This window comes from Cnephaeus nilssonii (genome assembly GCF_951640355.1).
Source record: "Cnephaeus nilssonii genome assembly, chromosome: 10".
NCBI classification, from domain to species: domain Eukaryota; kingdom Metazoa; phylum Chordata; class Mammalia; order Chiroptera; family Vespertilionidae; genus Cnephaeus; species Cnephaeus nilssonii.
In genome coordinates this window covers 38876407-38892606 of record NC_137081.1, presented here as the reverse complement: position 1 = coordinate 38892606, position 16200 = coordinate 38876407, and the positions used below count along the sequence as shown (strand labels likewise).

Sequence of the window (16200 nt, the reverse complement as noted above, 5' to 3'; positions counted from 1 at the left end):
TGGTGCTCAACCAATGAGCCACACTGGCTGGGCCATACATAAGTAGTTTTAAATACCCCTTATAATATCCTATTTGATCAATTGATTGTTTAGGAGTGTTATTTAATTTCCAAATATATGTAAATTTCCTTTGGTTATTGGTTTTTTATTTAATTCTGTTGTAATCAGAGAACATATTTTGAATGATTTAAAAATTTTTACATTTGTTGAAGCTTTTTGTGGCCTAATAAATGGTCTCCTTTATTCTCTTAGCCAAGAGTTTAGCATATTCTACAGCCTCTTCCTTATTTTTCTTAGTATGCTATTTCTTCAGAGCAATATGCTGATGTTTGTGTTGCAGGACACATGGAGTAAAAACACCCTGAAGCTCAGGTGCTTTGGTCCTAGATTTCTTACCTTCTTTGTTTAGAGGCTTTCCCACAACGTATTGGTGGACATCATCTTCTATGGAGAGACTGAGAAGTTTATGAATTCTGCCAGCTCTTTTGGGCCCAAGGTGACCAGGCATAGTGGTATCAGTGAGAGGAAGGAGGATCTCTCTCCCCTTTTATTACAGTGCCCCTTTCTCAGTAGCAGGTGGGCATGGCCATGGGTCAAGACACCTGCTTCATGGGGAAACCGTGTTTGTCATTCCCACCACTGATTTGAACCATATAACCCTTCCATTCTTCACCCAGAGCATCAGCGGCAATTTTTGTGGCCACATGCTGCTCATAAGAGGTACAAAGCTTGAGTTCATCATCTACTTCAATGAGTTTCTGGCAGCCAGTGACTGGGAAAGAAAGGTTCAGCATCATGAAGCAGCCAGCCGCCTCCGAGGTGCCATGAAAAAGAGACCTCTCATTTTTATTCTTTAGACATAGTTTCTTTTAGTTCTTTGAACATATTTACAATAACTGATTTAATGTCTTTGTCTATTAATTCCAACATCTGGGCTTCTTTAAGGACAGTTTCTATTAACTTCTCCTGTGTATGGGACATACTTTGTTGTTTCATTTCATATGTCATGATTTTTTGTTGAAAAATAGACATATTAAATAATATATATATACTAGAGGCCCGGTGCACGAAATTCATGCATGGAGGGGGGTTGTCCCTCAGCCCAGCCTGTACCCTCTCCAATATGGGACCCCTTGAGGGATGTCCGACTGCCCGTTTAGGCCCGATCCTCTCAACTGCCCTCCCTTGCAGGCTGGGTGCCTCCCAACTGCCCTCTCCTGCTGGTCATCTTGTGGTGGCCATCTTATGTCCACATGGGGGCAGGATCTTTGACCACATGGGGGCAGCTATATTGTGTGTTGCAGTGATGATCAATCTGCATATTACTCTTTTATTAGATAGGATAGAGGCCTGGTACAGGGGTGGGGGCCAGCTGGTTTGCCCTGAAGGGTGTCCCGGATCAGGTGGGGGTTCCCTTGGGGTGTGGGGCGGCCTGAGCAAGGGGCCTGTGGTGGTTTGCAGGCTGGCCACGCCCCCTGGCAACCCAAGCGGAGGCCCTGGTATCTGGGATTTATTTTCCTTCTACAATTGAAACTTTGTAGCCTAGAGCGGAGCCAAGCCTAGGGCTCCCTCAGCGGCCAGCAGCCATTTCTGTGGCAGTTAATTCACCTTCTACAATTGAAACTTTGTAGCCTTAAGCGTGTGAGCTTGGCCAGGGTGTGCAGAAAGCTTTGCTTCCCATGTTGCCGCCGGCAACCCTGGCCTGCTCTCTCAAGCTCCATTCTGCCGCCACTTGTTTGAATTTGTTTACCTTCTATAATTGAAACTTTGTAGCTTGAGTGGAGGCTTAGGCCTGGCAAGGGCAGGCGGAAAGCTTGGCTTCCTCTGTTACCTAGGAAACCTTGCTCTCTGTGGCTGTAGCCATCTTGGTTTGGGTTAATTTGCATGCTCGCTCTGATTGGATGGTGGGCGTGGTTTGTGGGCGTGGCTTGTGGGTGTGTCGGAGGTATGGTCAATTTGCATATTTGTCTATTATTAGATAGGATATGGTTACTCTAGCAATCAGACCCCCCCCCACACATACACACATACACACAAAGATTTGTTGTTTTCCTGATTGTTTGTACTCTTTGTCATGTGTAGCCACTAAAGTCTCAGTTTAGTTTGCTCAGTGTCAGCTGGATAGATTTCCTTAAATGGATTGCATCAGTAAGTCTTTGCCAGGGGGGTTTGTGTGCACGCTGGGGCACACCTTTCATGCTGTTGCAGTTCGCGCTATGCCTTAGTCTTCATTTCTGGATTGTGCAGAGCCATATGTGAAAGCTTAGGACCTTTTTAAGTCTTCCTTCAGCACACACGTATCCCTGACTACAGTCTTTCAAAGGACAGCCCTGCACATGTATATAGCCTTCAGGATTCCCAGGAGTATGTCAGAGCTTTTCAAAGCTCCATGTGGACATTTCATTCTTAGCTTTTTTTTATGTTTTTGGATCAGCCTCCTGTTTGTCCCAACTGTTCTCCCTGCCTCTGGCAGCTGCGATGTTAGACAAATTCTCCTGATAGTTTTGGACAAGTTCCCCTAAAGAAAGGGCTGTTCTGACTGAGTGAGTTCTTGGTTGAGTCAAACAAAGACAAGTCCTGTGAGTGATGGTTTACAGGAAGCCCCCAGACAGGTCAACTAATGACAATTCTCTGGGAGTGGAACCTCTTAGGGAGCTCCCAATCCATTCTGTCCTACCAAAAGGCTGCCAGGCTAGTGGTTTCACAGTGGGTCACAAGGCTGTTTGCTTACAAGGATATCATAGAGGTGGTAAGACAAGGAGGGTACAGGGCAAGTTAAAACACCACAACGCTCACTGTTTTTTTCCTAAGATTCAACCAGTTTTCTCATGTAAATGGTCCATGAGTTGTTGCAAACTACTGGTTTTTATCAGTGTTTTGAAAGAGTTGATTTTGAAGACTTTTTTTTTTATCGTTCTAGTTTATTTTTATAGAAAAGCAGGTTTTTGAGCTAGTGAATCCACCATTCTGAAGAAGCTTTCTTTCACAGACTTCTTAACTTAAAAAGTACTAAGTTTTTTTTGAAATGGTTTCATAATGTAGTATGTGCTAAATTTAAAATATTGCTTATGAGACAGATTAGAAACACAAAAATAGACCTAAACGTACACAGGGATTTAGTATATAACAAAATTTTATTTCTAAACTATAAAGGGTAAAGAACTTTGAGATAATTAATGTTGGGACAATTGGATTAACTAATTACCATATAAGAAAATAAGTTTGTATTCTGATCTGACATTTTTCATCAAAAATAAATTCTAGTGGTGCTTCATATATGGAAGAATGAAAAATAAAATTGTGAAAGTACTAGAGAAAACATGGAATTCTTTTTTTTGGTATATTTTTGGCATTCAGAATACCTTCTTAGGCTTGACAAAACAAAACAATAACAACAAAAAACACAGAACCCATAAAAGATTGCTAACTTCAGCTACACGCACACAAAACTGTGAAATAAAAACCATCATAAATTCTACAGATGGTCAATAGACATATGAAAAAATGATCATCACTAATCATCAGAGAGATGAAAATTAAAACCACAATGAGAGATCACCTCACATCTGCCAGAATGCCTAGCATAAATAAATCAACAAACAAGTACTGTCGAGGATGTGCAGAAAAGGGAACTTACTGCACTGTTGGTGGGAATGCAGATTGGTGTAGCCACTGTGGAAAACAATATGTAATTTCCTTAAGAACTTAAAAATGGAACTGCCCTTTGACCCAGCAATCCCACTTCTGAGAATGTATCCTAAGAATCCTGAAACACCAATTTGAAAGAGTATATGCATCCTTATGTTTATAGCAGTACTATTTATAATAGCCAAGATCTGGAAACAGCACAAGTGCCCATTAGTAGATGAGTGGATACACAAGCTGTGGTACATTTACATAGTGAGTGGATAAAAAAGCTGTGGCTGTAAAAAAAGAAGGAGCTCTTACCTTTTGTGACAACATAGATAGACTTGGAGATTATTATGCTAAGTGAAATAAGGCAGTCAGAGAAAGACAAATACCATATGACTTCACTTCTATGTGAATCTAATGAACAAAGTAAACTGATAAACAAAATAGAAACAGAGGCATGGATGCGTGGAACAGGCTGGCAGCTGTGAGAGAGGAGCGGGGGAAAGGAAGACTGGAGGAAAGAAGGTGAAGGGATTAGCCAAAGAACATATATGCATAACCCCATGGACACAGACAACAGTGTGGTGATGGCCAGAGGAAAGGGGTTGGGGGTGGATGGAGGTGGGCAAATGGAGGGAAATGGGGACATCTGTAATAGTGTCAATAATAAAAATAAAGTTTAAAAAGTCATAAATTATAAGGATATTCTAAAAACAGTGGTTGTTTTGTGGATGTGCTTTTTACCACAGATACTTCTGTCCTTTTGAATGTTCTGTAGCATGTGCTATCATTTTTTAATGAAAATAATTTAAAGGATTTTATTATCTTGCTATTTTTTACTTTTGTTTCTATTATTTGTTATATATGATAACAAGAATAAAAAAATATTTTACATGATTATTTTCAAGTTTAAATTTCCTGTGAAAATAAATCTACTCAATTAAACATCCATTATAGGATCAGGTAGAATACATATATTTTGAATATATTATACATATATCATGAACATATATTTTATATCATGTGTCCAAGTAAAGACACAAAAAATGTCCTTATATTCAATATAATCTGTTTATTTATATCTTTTCTCTTTTCTCCAATAAACTTTCTAGAGAAACATATAGGTGCTGCTGATCAGATATACACCAGGAACTACTAATAAGCTTGCCTTTACATAAAAGTAAACAGTATGGTCTCTTGACCCATATTGATTTTTGTGGTAGTCCGTAGAGCTACTCAAAAACATTCTCTTTCTCATTCCTTGCTCCAATTGAAGCTAAGTACATCTGTATGACTTTGACCAATGAAATGTTAGAAGTGATATGTGTTACTGCTGGTCAGACCTTCAAGTGTCCTGTTCCCTTCATTTTGCCTCAGTGATTGTAGAAACATATGTCAAGGTGGTGACTCCATTAAATGGTTCTTTGAATGACCAGCCAGAAGCACACTGTGTCTGCTGACATCTAGCATGAGTCAGAAACAGACTTTAATGTTTTAACCTGCTGTGACTTGGAGGTCATTAGTTATTTCAGCATAATGTTACCTATCCTGACTGATACAAATTCAAATCTCAGCTCTTCCCAATAAGTGGCTTTGTGACTTATAATGCAATTTAGTCCCACGTAGAAGACACAAAGTAGAATTATTTTTCTCACTTTCCCTTTTTATTAAATAACTAGTAGCCCGGTACACGAAATTTGTGCACAGGGAGGGGGTGTCCCTCAGCCCAGCCTGCACCCTCTCCAATCTGGGACCCCTTGGGGGATATCTGACTGCTGGTTTAGGCCCTATCCCTGTGGGATCAGTCCTAAACCAGCAGTTGGACATCCCTCTCATAATCTGTGACCACTGGCTCCTAACTGCTCAGTTGCCTGCCTGCCTGATCACCCCTAAGCACTCTGCCTGCTGGCCTGCTCACCCCCAACTGTCCCCCCACTGGCCTTCTCACACCCAACTGCCCCCCTGCCGGCCTGATCGCCCTGAACTGCCCCCCCCCGCCAGCCTGATCACCCCCAACTGCCCCCCCTACCAGCCTGATCACCCCCAGCTACTCCCTACTGCCGACCTGCTCACCCCCAATTGTTCCCCCTGCCGGCTGGCCTGCTCACCCGCAACTGCCCCCCCTTCTGGCCTGATCACCCCCAACTGCCCTCCCCTCCTGGCCTGATCACCCCTAACTGCCTCTGCCTCGGCCACGCCACCATGGCTTTGTCCAGAAGGATGTCCAGAAGGTCTCCTGAAAGGTCTCCCGGTCTAATTAGCATATTACCCTTTTATTAGTATAGATGAAAATAAGAAGACATTGAGGCTCAAGATCAAGCAACTACTCAGTGGATGAGCAAAGACAAGTTAGGTATCTCCCCCAATCCAGTGTTTTAATATCATGTTAGCAGATATTTAGTTCCCTTTCTAGTGTTAAATAAAAAGCGTCAGCATTTTATTCTCAACTAGATTGAGACAAACAGCTCCTCACTCGTTATTTTGACAATTAATCTAAGTCTACACAGGAATGCTGGAACATCAGTCTGTTTATCTCTGCGTGTTATGACTTGATAACATTACTCAGATTTTTTTAGGTTGCACATTTATTAGGATGAATCTCAAATATATGTTTCCACTTGCTGTTGACAAAGTGAAGTTCCAGTGTTGTCACCTTGTCAAACTTAAAATCCCAGATGTCAAGGAATGTATCAAAATCTAATTCAGAAAAGACAGAGATATTGCTTCTTATTTCAAATATTATTTAAAGTCTTTAGATATACTGCAATTCTCTTTGAAGAGCTCAGATTGCTCCCATATCAAAGATGGCATCCAGGGGCCATTATATTTCAGTGAAAAAATTACTAAACTCTTTTAAATATGGTTTTGCTTTATTTATAATATTAAAATTACATTGCATTATTTTAAGTAATGTGATCTAGTGATAATTATTTTAATTATTTATTTTACTTGCTTAGTGTATTCTGGTATTACAGTATTTACTGTATTGTATGTTGTTTGATTTCACCTCAGGATAAGATGTGCTCAAATATAGGAGGTATTATGAATGAATACTTGTTTTTAGCTAACTATAAACAACAAAGGTATAATACAGTGCTTTCAAAGTATAAGGTTGGTACATAAGTGAATAAAGTTTATAAAAGTTATGATTACATATTCTAGGTTATGTCTAGCTGAATATGGACACTAGTTCATTCAGTAGTCAAGTAAATATTTATTTAGTGCCTATTCTATTCCAAAATAAAAACCTTGTGGTTATAGAGTTTACATAACTGTGTGATAATAGGAAATAAATAATTTATAGTATATCAGGTAGTGATAAATTCTACAAAGAAAACTAGAGCAGGGTATGGGGCTAGAGAAGGAGTGTTATTATTAATGAGGGTTGTTTTTTAGGAAATGATAGTTGGGCAGGGACATACATGAAGTGAGGGAATTACCTGGGAGTAGATTGTTTCAGGAAGTAGTTACAAATGAGTGTAAAGATCCCGAGGTATGAGAATGTTTAAAGGAACTTGTAAAAAAGGCCAATAAAGTCTCATGGGCAAGGGGGAAAATGGCAGGAAAAGAGAATAAAATGATATCCAGAGCCAAATAAAGTAGGATCTAACAGGCTGCAGTAAAGATTTAGGATTTTATTCTGAGTGTTGGAAAACTACTGCAGGGTGTCCAGGAGTTGAGTGATAGGGCATAGTTTATATTTTAAAAGATTCATTCTGGCTACTGTGGAGAGAACTGTCTGTTGATTTACTAGATCAGAAGCAGAAGACTTTGAGGGGCGGGGGTGTGGGAATCAGCTGATGAATCTAGAAGAGAGATGGGGATGACTTGGAACAGGATATTAATTGAAATTATCTCTTATCAGGATTTATTTGGTGAATGGGAAGAAAAGCTATGAGAAACAGGGAGGAATTGAGAGTGAAGGCAAGGTTTTTAACTGAGCTGCTTTATGGTGATAACTACTGTGATAGGGACCTCTGGAAAAAGAACACGTTTTTCGAGGGGTAAGGGGAGAATCAAGGTCTCAGTTTTGGATCTGCTGTGATTAAAAAGCCCATTTGCTATCCTAGAACAAAGTATGAAGATTCAGAGGAGAGGTTCATTCTGGAGATACAAATTTGGGGTTCTTCAGCAATAGGATGTGTTGATGGTCATTGTGATGGATGGGATCGCCCAAGAATAAGGGGCACCATAGCATGTCAAGGTTGGGGAAATGAAGAAGATCCAGTAAAGGAGACTGAGAAGTAGTAATCATATGGGTAAGAAAAAAGGAGATTATAATATACCAAATTCCAAGTTAAAAAAGAATTTGAGGAGGGAGTGGTGAGCTGTATCCAATAATGCTGAGTGTGAGCTAAGAGGGTACAGTGAGGGATGAGACTAGGGGCTAGCTGTTATAAGTATTACTAGAGCCCCGGTGCACAAAATTCGTGCACGGAGGGGGGTTGTCCCTCAGCCCAGCCTGTACCCTCGCCAATATGGGACCCGTCAAGGGATGTCCGACTGCCCATTTAGGCCCTAAACGGGCAGTCGGACATCTCTCACACAATCCAGGACTGCTGGCTCCCAACTGCTTGCCTGCCTGCCTTCCTGATTGCCCCTAACTGCTTCTGCCTGCCAGCCTGATCACCCCCTAACCACTCTGCTGCCAGCCTGTTTGCCCCAAACTTCCCTCCTCTGCCGGCCTGGTCACCCCTAACTGCCCTCTCCTGCAGGGTTGATCACCTCCAACTTCCCTCCCTTGCAGGCCTGGTCCCTCCCAACTGCCCTCCCTTTCAGGCCTGGTCCCTCTCAACTGCCCTCCCTTGCAGGCCGGGTGCCTCCCAACTGCCCTCTCCTGCTGGCCATCTTGTGGTGGCCATCTTGTGTCCACATGGGGGCAGGATCTTTGACCACATGGGGGCAGCTATATTGTGTGTTGCAGTGATGATCAATCTGCACATTACTCTTTTATTATATAGGATAGAGACCTGGTACAGGGGTGGGGGCCAGCTGGTTTGCCCTGAAGGGTGTCCCGAATCAGGTGGGGCTTCCCTTGGGGTGTGGGGCGGCCTGAGCAAGGGGCCTGTGGTGGTTTGCAGGCCGGCCACGCCCCCTGGCAACCCAAGCGGAGGCCCTGGTATCTGGAATTTATTTTCCTTCTACAATTGAAACTTTGTAGCCTGGAGCAGAGCCAAGCCTGGGGCTCCCTCAGAGGCCGGCAGCCATTTGTGTTGGGGTTATAATTGAAACTTTGTTGCCTTAAGCGGGTGGGCCCGGCCAGGGTGTGCGGAAAGCTTTGCTTCCCCCATTGCCGGAGGCAACCCTGGCCTGCTCTCTCAAGCTCCATTCTTCCGCCATTTGTTTGAATTTGTTTACCTTCTATAATTGAAACTTTGTAGCTTGAGTGGAGGCTTAGGCCTGGCAAGGGCAGGTGGAAAGCTTGGCTTCCTCTGTTACCTAGGAAACCTTGCTCTCTGTGGCTGTAGCCATCTTGGTTTGGGTTAATTTGCATGCTTGCTCTGATTGGATGGTGGGCGTGTCGGAGGTATGGTCAATTTGCATATTTGTCTATTATTAGGTAGGATAGCATGGTTCTATGGTGGTATCAGTGGTTCAGAAAAGGGGGGAAATTATGATTTGGTGAGGGAGAAGAGAGAGGAGATAATTGTATGAGAAAAGTCCTTGAGCAGGCAAAGATGGAACCTAGTATGTGAGAGAAGTTGGCCCATATAAAAATGGGTAGTGAATTCATTGAGTCAGTGTTGAGGCACATGGTTACACATGCCAGTGGGTTGAAAGATTCAGTGGAAGGAGAATAAAGAAGGGTTCTTCTGAGTTTTTTTGTTTGTTTGTTTGTTTGTTTGTTTCTCTCTTTTTTTGTGGAATAAGAAGGAAGATTATCAGCTCTGAGTAAATGGTTTATATTTTTGAAAAGTCAGGTGTCCTGCCTTCTCTGTTTTCATATCATTATCATGAATGATTATAAAATGCAAATGAATAATAATGTTTTAAAATTACTTTTGGCTTCACCTTTAGTTAATATATAGTTTAAACATGTTTACATTGATGTTCATTTTATAGACGTTGAGTTAAAGTATTTATACAAGGCTGATTTTGAGAATTTTACCTCAAAGCTGACTTTCGTGCACTGACATTTGTTTTATTTTAGAAGTAGAGGGTGATTGATTCTCTCAGGCCAGTTAGAGACTATACATGGATAAAATATTCAAAGAAATATGTCCAAAGAGCCAGCATTTTCCTCTTTCTCTGAGATAAATTTCTAGGTGACTGATAACATTGTCAACAATTGTCCTAACTTTTTAAAATATATTTTCCAGGTGAAAATATATTCACATTTCACAGAGTGTGAAGACTACAACCATTTTGAAAGAAATCTCAAGAAAGAGTGAGTAACAAGTAATCATGGCATATATTTTTCAGTGTTGACTTCCTAGAGATTTCTCTAACAAAGGTCTCTTAACTTAAACACTGGGCATTTTAGTCTGCAGAATCCTTTGTTGTGAGGGTGGAGGGGTAAGGGTGGGGAGCTGTTCTGGGCATTGTAGGATGTTGAGCGGTATCTTTGGCATCTTTCCACTAAATGGCAGTAGTGGTGACTATCAACATCTCTAGAAATTGCCAAATGTTCCCAGCAGTCATGGCGGGAGTTGGAGGTGGGGGATAAAATTGCCCTTGTTTAGAGGACCCCTACTGAAACAAACACATAAATAAACAAAATATGTTCCCCCAGCTTTTGGCTGATTCATTCTAGAAACATTCTTTTTCTGAGGACAACTTTGTAGTTTTTATCTAATGAGGGTCTAGCTATGACGGTATCATCACAGGCATGGTCATTGAGACTGTTAATTTCCATTTCACATTCTTAGAATACCTTCACCCCAGAAACATTGCAAAACATTCTAAGCTAACTGCTCATCAGTTGGACTGCAGCCAAAGCTGTCATGTGGAAGAAGAATGCAATTGCCACAAGTATATTTCCAGAAGGCAGAGCTATGACCAATGGTGCTAATTAGAGAGAGACATATTTTGATTTGTGATAAGAAAGATAGTTCTAATGATAAGTAGTCTCCACAAATGGACAAACAGTCCCAGATTCCCTTTCAATAGAGTCAATCATGCCAAAATCACATGGTGACACTTTAGGAATATCACGAGGGAATTAAAGTAACGGTTGGGTTTGAGATGCAATTCAGTCCTGTGAATCCAGAGTGAACAGGAGGGCCATGAAAACACCAAAACGAAGTTGCATCAGACAAAAGATGTAAAGGGTAAAAAGCAAGGCACAGTAATGGGAAGCAGGAAAGTTGAACCGATGTTCTAATGAGTAAGGCATTCATTTCCAGAAACGATAGCTCAGGGAGGAGGCAAAGGAGAATTCAAATGTGTAAGAATCCTCACTTTCTGCAGAGACTTTAAACCAGTGATTTGAGATAATTCCTCGAGCTGTCTTAATGGCACCTAAGGATCCCGTCTTAAATATATCCCCACTCTTTTATAGGAGCTTCTGTTCCTTTCAGGACTTAGTACAATGGTCATAAGAATCCCCTGGGGTGATTTGTGGAACTACATGCAGAAATATTTCAAGGAAAATAGCAGACTGCTCATGCTAAACATTGGACTTCTAACTAACCTTCACTGCCAGTGGAACCAAAAAAGAGTGCAATAACATTTTTTCTGGAAATGTGAGGGTTGTTGTTTTTGGTTTTTTTTTTGGGGGGGTGGGGGCTATTTATTTTCTGCTAATAAAAGGTTATTGCTGATACTCCCTCCCTTATGAGTGACTAAAATCCGCAAGGTCAAAATAGCCCTAAAATAAAATGTTTAGAAATACTTATGTCAGTACCATTATCTGCAACCCTCCTAAAGCACTAATGACACAGCATCTCGGTTACTCATTTATAGAGTAACTCACTAGAAAGGAGTTCCTGGTAAAGCCATCAGAGTGTCAACCAAACCAGAATGATTAGAGATTTATGTCATCATTCAGCAACTAAAAATAACACCAGCATGTCTTTCTTTTTACACTCTGAAGTGAAAGGTTTTACAGTAAATGTCTTTGGCTGTGTATGTTTGTAATATCTAGGTGTTATTAAACAACAACAACAACAACAACAAAACAAGGTCTGTGGTTTAACCCAGTGATCCTGGATTCAGATCCCGTCTTATTTCTCATCTCTTGCCTCTAATTCTCCCTACATTTCCATTAGAATTCTAACTCTGCCATCCTGTTTTCCTGTTCAAACTCCTTCTGTGGTGTCTACTTGACATCACACCCTGATCCTTGATAAAGCTTGAAGAACTGTAACCTGGCTATAACTAATCCACACTTGACATTCTTCTCCTGTGACACACATGGAAAAAGTGAGAGAAGTCAATAATTGTTACTTGTTTTCATGTATCATTGATTCAGAGGCAGACTTACCATGAGACTGATTAACTGAACTTAAACATCAGGACCTTCATTGGCTCAGGTGCTTTCCAAGGACCAAAGACAGCCTTCAGCATGTTCATAGGGCCATATGGTTTTATAATACTTGAAAAGAAAAGTATTTTGACTGCTCCTCCTTAAGACTGCTGTCTCCTTGAACTAGGATGCTCCTACCTCCATCCCCTCCGGTATGACAGAGTTTGTGTGTCTACAGGAATTTGGGGTATGTAGGTGAGGGGAAGTAAAGTCAGAGATACATTTAGTTGAAATAGATACATATTTTTGTTGTTTGTAGTTTAGGAGATATATTTGAAACATGCAGTTACATCTGTGACTCAGGTTAGAACTTGCTTCTAGAAGTTGCCCACTGGGCCAACTCACCTGGTGTCATGTCAGAAAGGTGCAGGGCTTGAGGTCATATCTCCACTGTGAACAGATCCCACAGCATCCATCCTAGGACATGGGGGGAAAGTTGAGGAGAAACCACGTTGGAAGTATATAGAGCAGAAGTAATCTGTGGTAAATTCTTCCAAATAGCAGATGAGTAAAATTGTAAACATAGGATTCAGTTCTTATTGATATCAAGTCTAAGCATAAGTTCTCTCTCTTGTCAGGAATAGTCTCAATAATGAATAGATACAATTACACATGTAATAGGTGGATACAGCAATATATATATATATATATATATATATATATATATATATATATATGTATATTTAGATAATATATAGATACAGATAATATTTTAAAGAGATAATATAATTTATTTATTGGAATTTCTGGTATGAGAGCACAAACCTAAAGCATTAATACAAACAGAGTAAATCTAAGTGTGAATAATCATGTTTTATGCATCTCAATGGTCAATAATAAACATTTCAATCAATTATGCTAAGAGAAAGACTAATTTGTCATTATGATTTCTCTATGAAAAATGGTGTTGCAAAATTATGGTTATATTAAAAAATAATATATGTGTCTGCAGCCAAAACTTTAGGGAAAATGTATTTAGATTGTGTCTCAGGCATTTATTACAATTTTAATTTTTCCCTGGATTTGTATTTATGCTATTTGTCAGCCTTCTAAAATTTGTAATTTACTGTGACTTCTTTCCTCATCCTAAGTATGTATTCATTTTGTACTAAATTATGTATTTATGATTTTATATTCTTTTTCTACAAGAGGTCTCTAAACTGCAAGCTTTAGGTTTGACAACCACTTTAGGCTAGGAATCAGGATTCTATGAGTTCTTCATACCTTACTGATTTTGTGATATTTTGCAGGGTTGTTTTGAATATCTGGTGACAGAAGTATACATAAACTGCAAAGCCTTGTGTAAATGAAAGCTCTTACACAATTATACGAGTTCCATAATTTTCTGTGGCACTCAAATCCTGGTATTGGTAGATCTTCAGTTATTCTCACCATAATATGTGGCAAGGGGCACAATGAAATTTTGAACAAACCTGCCAGTTTTAGGCAAATGTTACGTCCTTACCAAGTGATGCCAAGTAGACCTATTTCTCAGGTGGAGTGTGATCCACTTTACTGGCACAGAAATCAATTACTCTGAACCCATGACTCATTTTCTGTCTCTAATCATAACTGTCAGGAATCTGTTGACATTTTGTAGGAAAATATCAAGATATCATGATTCTGCCTTACCGAACTGAGAGGTATAAAAATACATGGGCAGAAAAACTTTGTAGGGATAAGATGATGCTGTACAGTCCTATATAATAAAAGCATAATATGCAAATTGACTGAATGGTGGAATGACCAGTCAGCGGGGGGGTGGGGCTGGCGAGCAGGTGGCACCAGGCCAGCCAAGGCATGTGTGAGTGGGCAGAAGGAGGAGGGGACAGTGATGTGGGGGAAGGCAGCAGCAACCAGCGGTGGCAGAGGGGCGATGAGGGGGTGGGCCACAGGGCTGTGCCAGCTGGTGCCGTCCCCTGATTGGCTGTCTGGTTGCCTCCTGCCTAGGGAGACTGGCAGCAGCAACAGTGGCAGGGTGATGGGGGCAACACTGTCCCCTGATTGGCTACCTGGTTGCCTCCCACAGAGGGAGGCCAGGCAGTGGCTTAAGTCCTAAGCCATCAGTAGGACATCCCCTGAGGGTCCTGGACTGTGAGAGGGTGCCGGCCAGGCTGAGGAACCCACTCCCCCCCCTCCCAGTGCACAAATTTTCATGTACCAGGCCTCTAGTTTATATATATAAAATCCTAAGTGACTGTTAAAACCAGTCGACTGAACAACCAGCCGACTGGTGGCTATGACGCTCATTGACCACAAGGAGGCAGCTCCTGCATTGAGTGTTTGCCCCTGGTGGTCAGTGCACTCCCACAGACAACCTTCCATGACTGGCCAACCTCCTACAGTCCCTCCTCCAGGCTGGCTGGCCCCAATCAGCCCCAATCGCCGGCCAGGCCAAGGGACCCCACCTGTGCACGAATTCGTGCACTAGGCCTCTAGTATTTCATAACATTGGATCATCTTTTCTGGTAAATCCATCACTTGCACATGGGTGTGGCTATGATTATGAGAACAAAATGGAGGTAAAGAGATGAAAATGAGGAACAGAAAATTCATGGTTGATGTGGAACTCCCTGGTAACCCAGGCACCACCACTGCCTCCATCTTTAATATCCTGCTACCTTTCCAAACCACATAGTAATTCTGTTGCAGCCAGGTTTAGCACAACATCATCACCTGACATCACCCAACTCATTGCTCTCTCCAATTTCTGTAGCTTTTTATCTCCTCCCAAGAGAGCTATCTCTTGGTGCTCCTTATTTTATTTTACTTTACTTTTCATAATTTCTTTTTTAAAAAAATCTTTATTGTTGAAAAGTATTATAATATCCCCTTTTTTCTCTAGCTTATTTTTAAAAAGGACACGTACATAAACAACTAGAAAGATGAAATAGGAAGAACTAAGTCTGTGTAAAAATTCTTTATCCTGATTCTTTTCATGCACATCTCTAAAGGTCACTTCTAATATTCTGATACTTTTTGCTACACTTCTTGGCTTGCCTTCTTTACCTTCCAAATCCATTTAGCACAGATTTCACTCTTACAGATACCTGAGAGGTCACAGGAAGGCACCTGACAGGATGAATTAATAGTAGTAACCCCCTAATTTCCAGCACCGAGATAATCCTCCTGGATCTGATGTGATGATTTTTGCATCCAGTGGACATACTCAACCAAACAGTCATTCATCTTGAACTGCAGCTCAGCATAGTCCAAGGTCAGGAAGGCCAGAGGCCACGCAATGCTTTCCAGGAGGGACCAATGCTGCATATTTAGCTGGGCTAATCAAGCAGCAGCATGGCCTAGAAAAGCAAAACCTTCATATTGTGCCTGGCTTCCACCTTCTCTCTCACATCCTTTCCAGATAGAGCACATTTACTGTGAAGTTAAAGAAGTTTAGCTGACATTTCAGGGCCTCACATTTGTACAGGCCATATACATTTGTTCAGGCCAGAATGGTGATGTGTTTGTAATTTTGTATTCTTCTACTTCAAGCATAGCCCTCCTTCTAAGTTATAGAAGCTTCAAGCCCCACAAAACATACAGCTCCCCAGCCCCTATGCCTTCCTCTGTACAGGCTCCTGATGTTGCTAATTCTCTGAATTTACAGAAATTACGTTGATAAAAAAGAGTTATGAACCTTAAGTCTTTATTTGATTGGGCAAAAGTCCCAATGGGCTTCCTTTTCCATGTCTTTTATTCCTCATTTGTCAGGGCAAGAACAAAACAGCAATAATGGACACATATTTTCATTAAAAAGCAATTAGATAATATCTGTTTTCATTTTGACCAGAAGCAAACCAATAATTTGTATTCAAAATCAGGCAAATTATCTCCATGCTATTAATACTAAATTTAACATGAGAATAGTATATCTATTAGACCAAGGGACATAGTTAAAGACAAACAAAGACAAACTATAAACACTGTTATGAATGGTGATTGGGAGAAAACAAATACTCTATATTTGACAAGAAGTTGATTTTCCTAAGAGCTGGGAGACAATTCTCAGTGGGTCTTTTGTGTTTCTGCATATCTTATAAGTGAGGCATTAACTGCCCTTTTCAGGGGACTGTCTTTTCAAAGATGTATGTACAGCA

At 40.9% G+C, this 16200-nt stretch overlaps 1 pseudogene across 1 annotated transcript; it reads right to left on the bottom strand.

Annotated features, from left to right (window-relative positions):
- Positions 1-301: 301 nt before the first annotated feature.
- On the bottom strand, positions 302-797 carry LOC307106447 (small ribosomal subunit protein eS6-like; annotated as a pseudogene). Its single transcript has one exon. The product of its transcript is annotated as a small ribosomal subunit protein eS6-like (transcript).
- Positions 798-16200: the final 15403 nt, after the last annotated feature.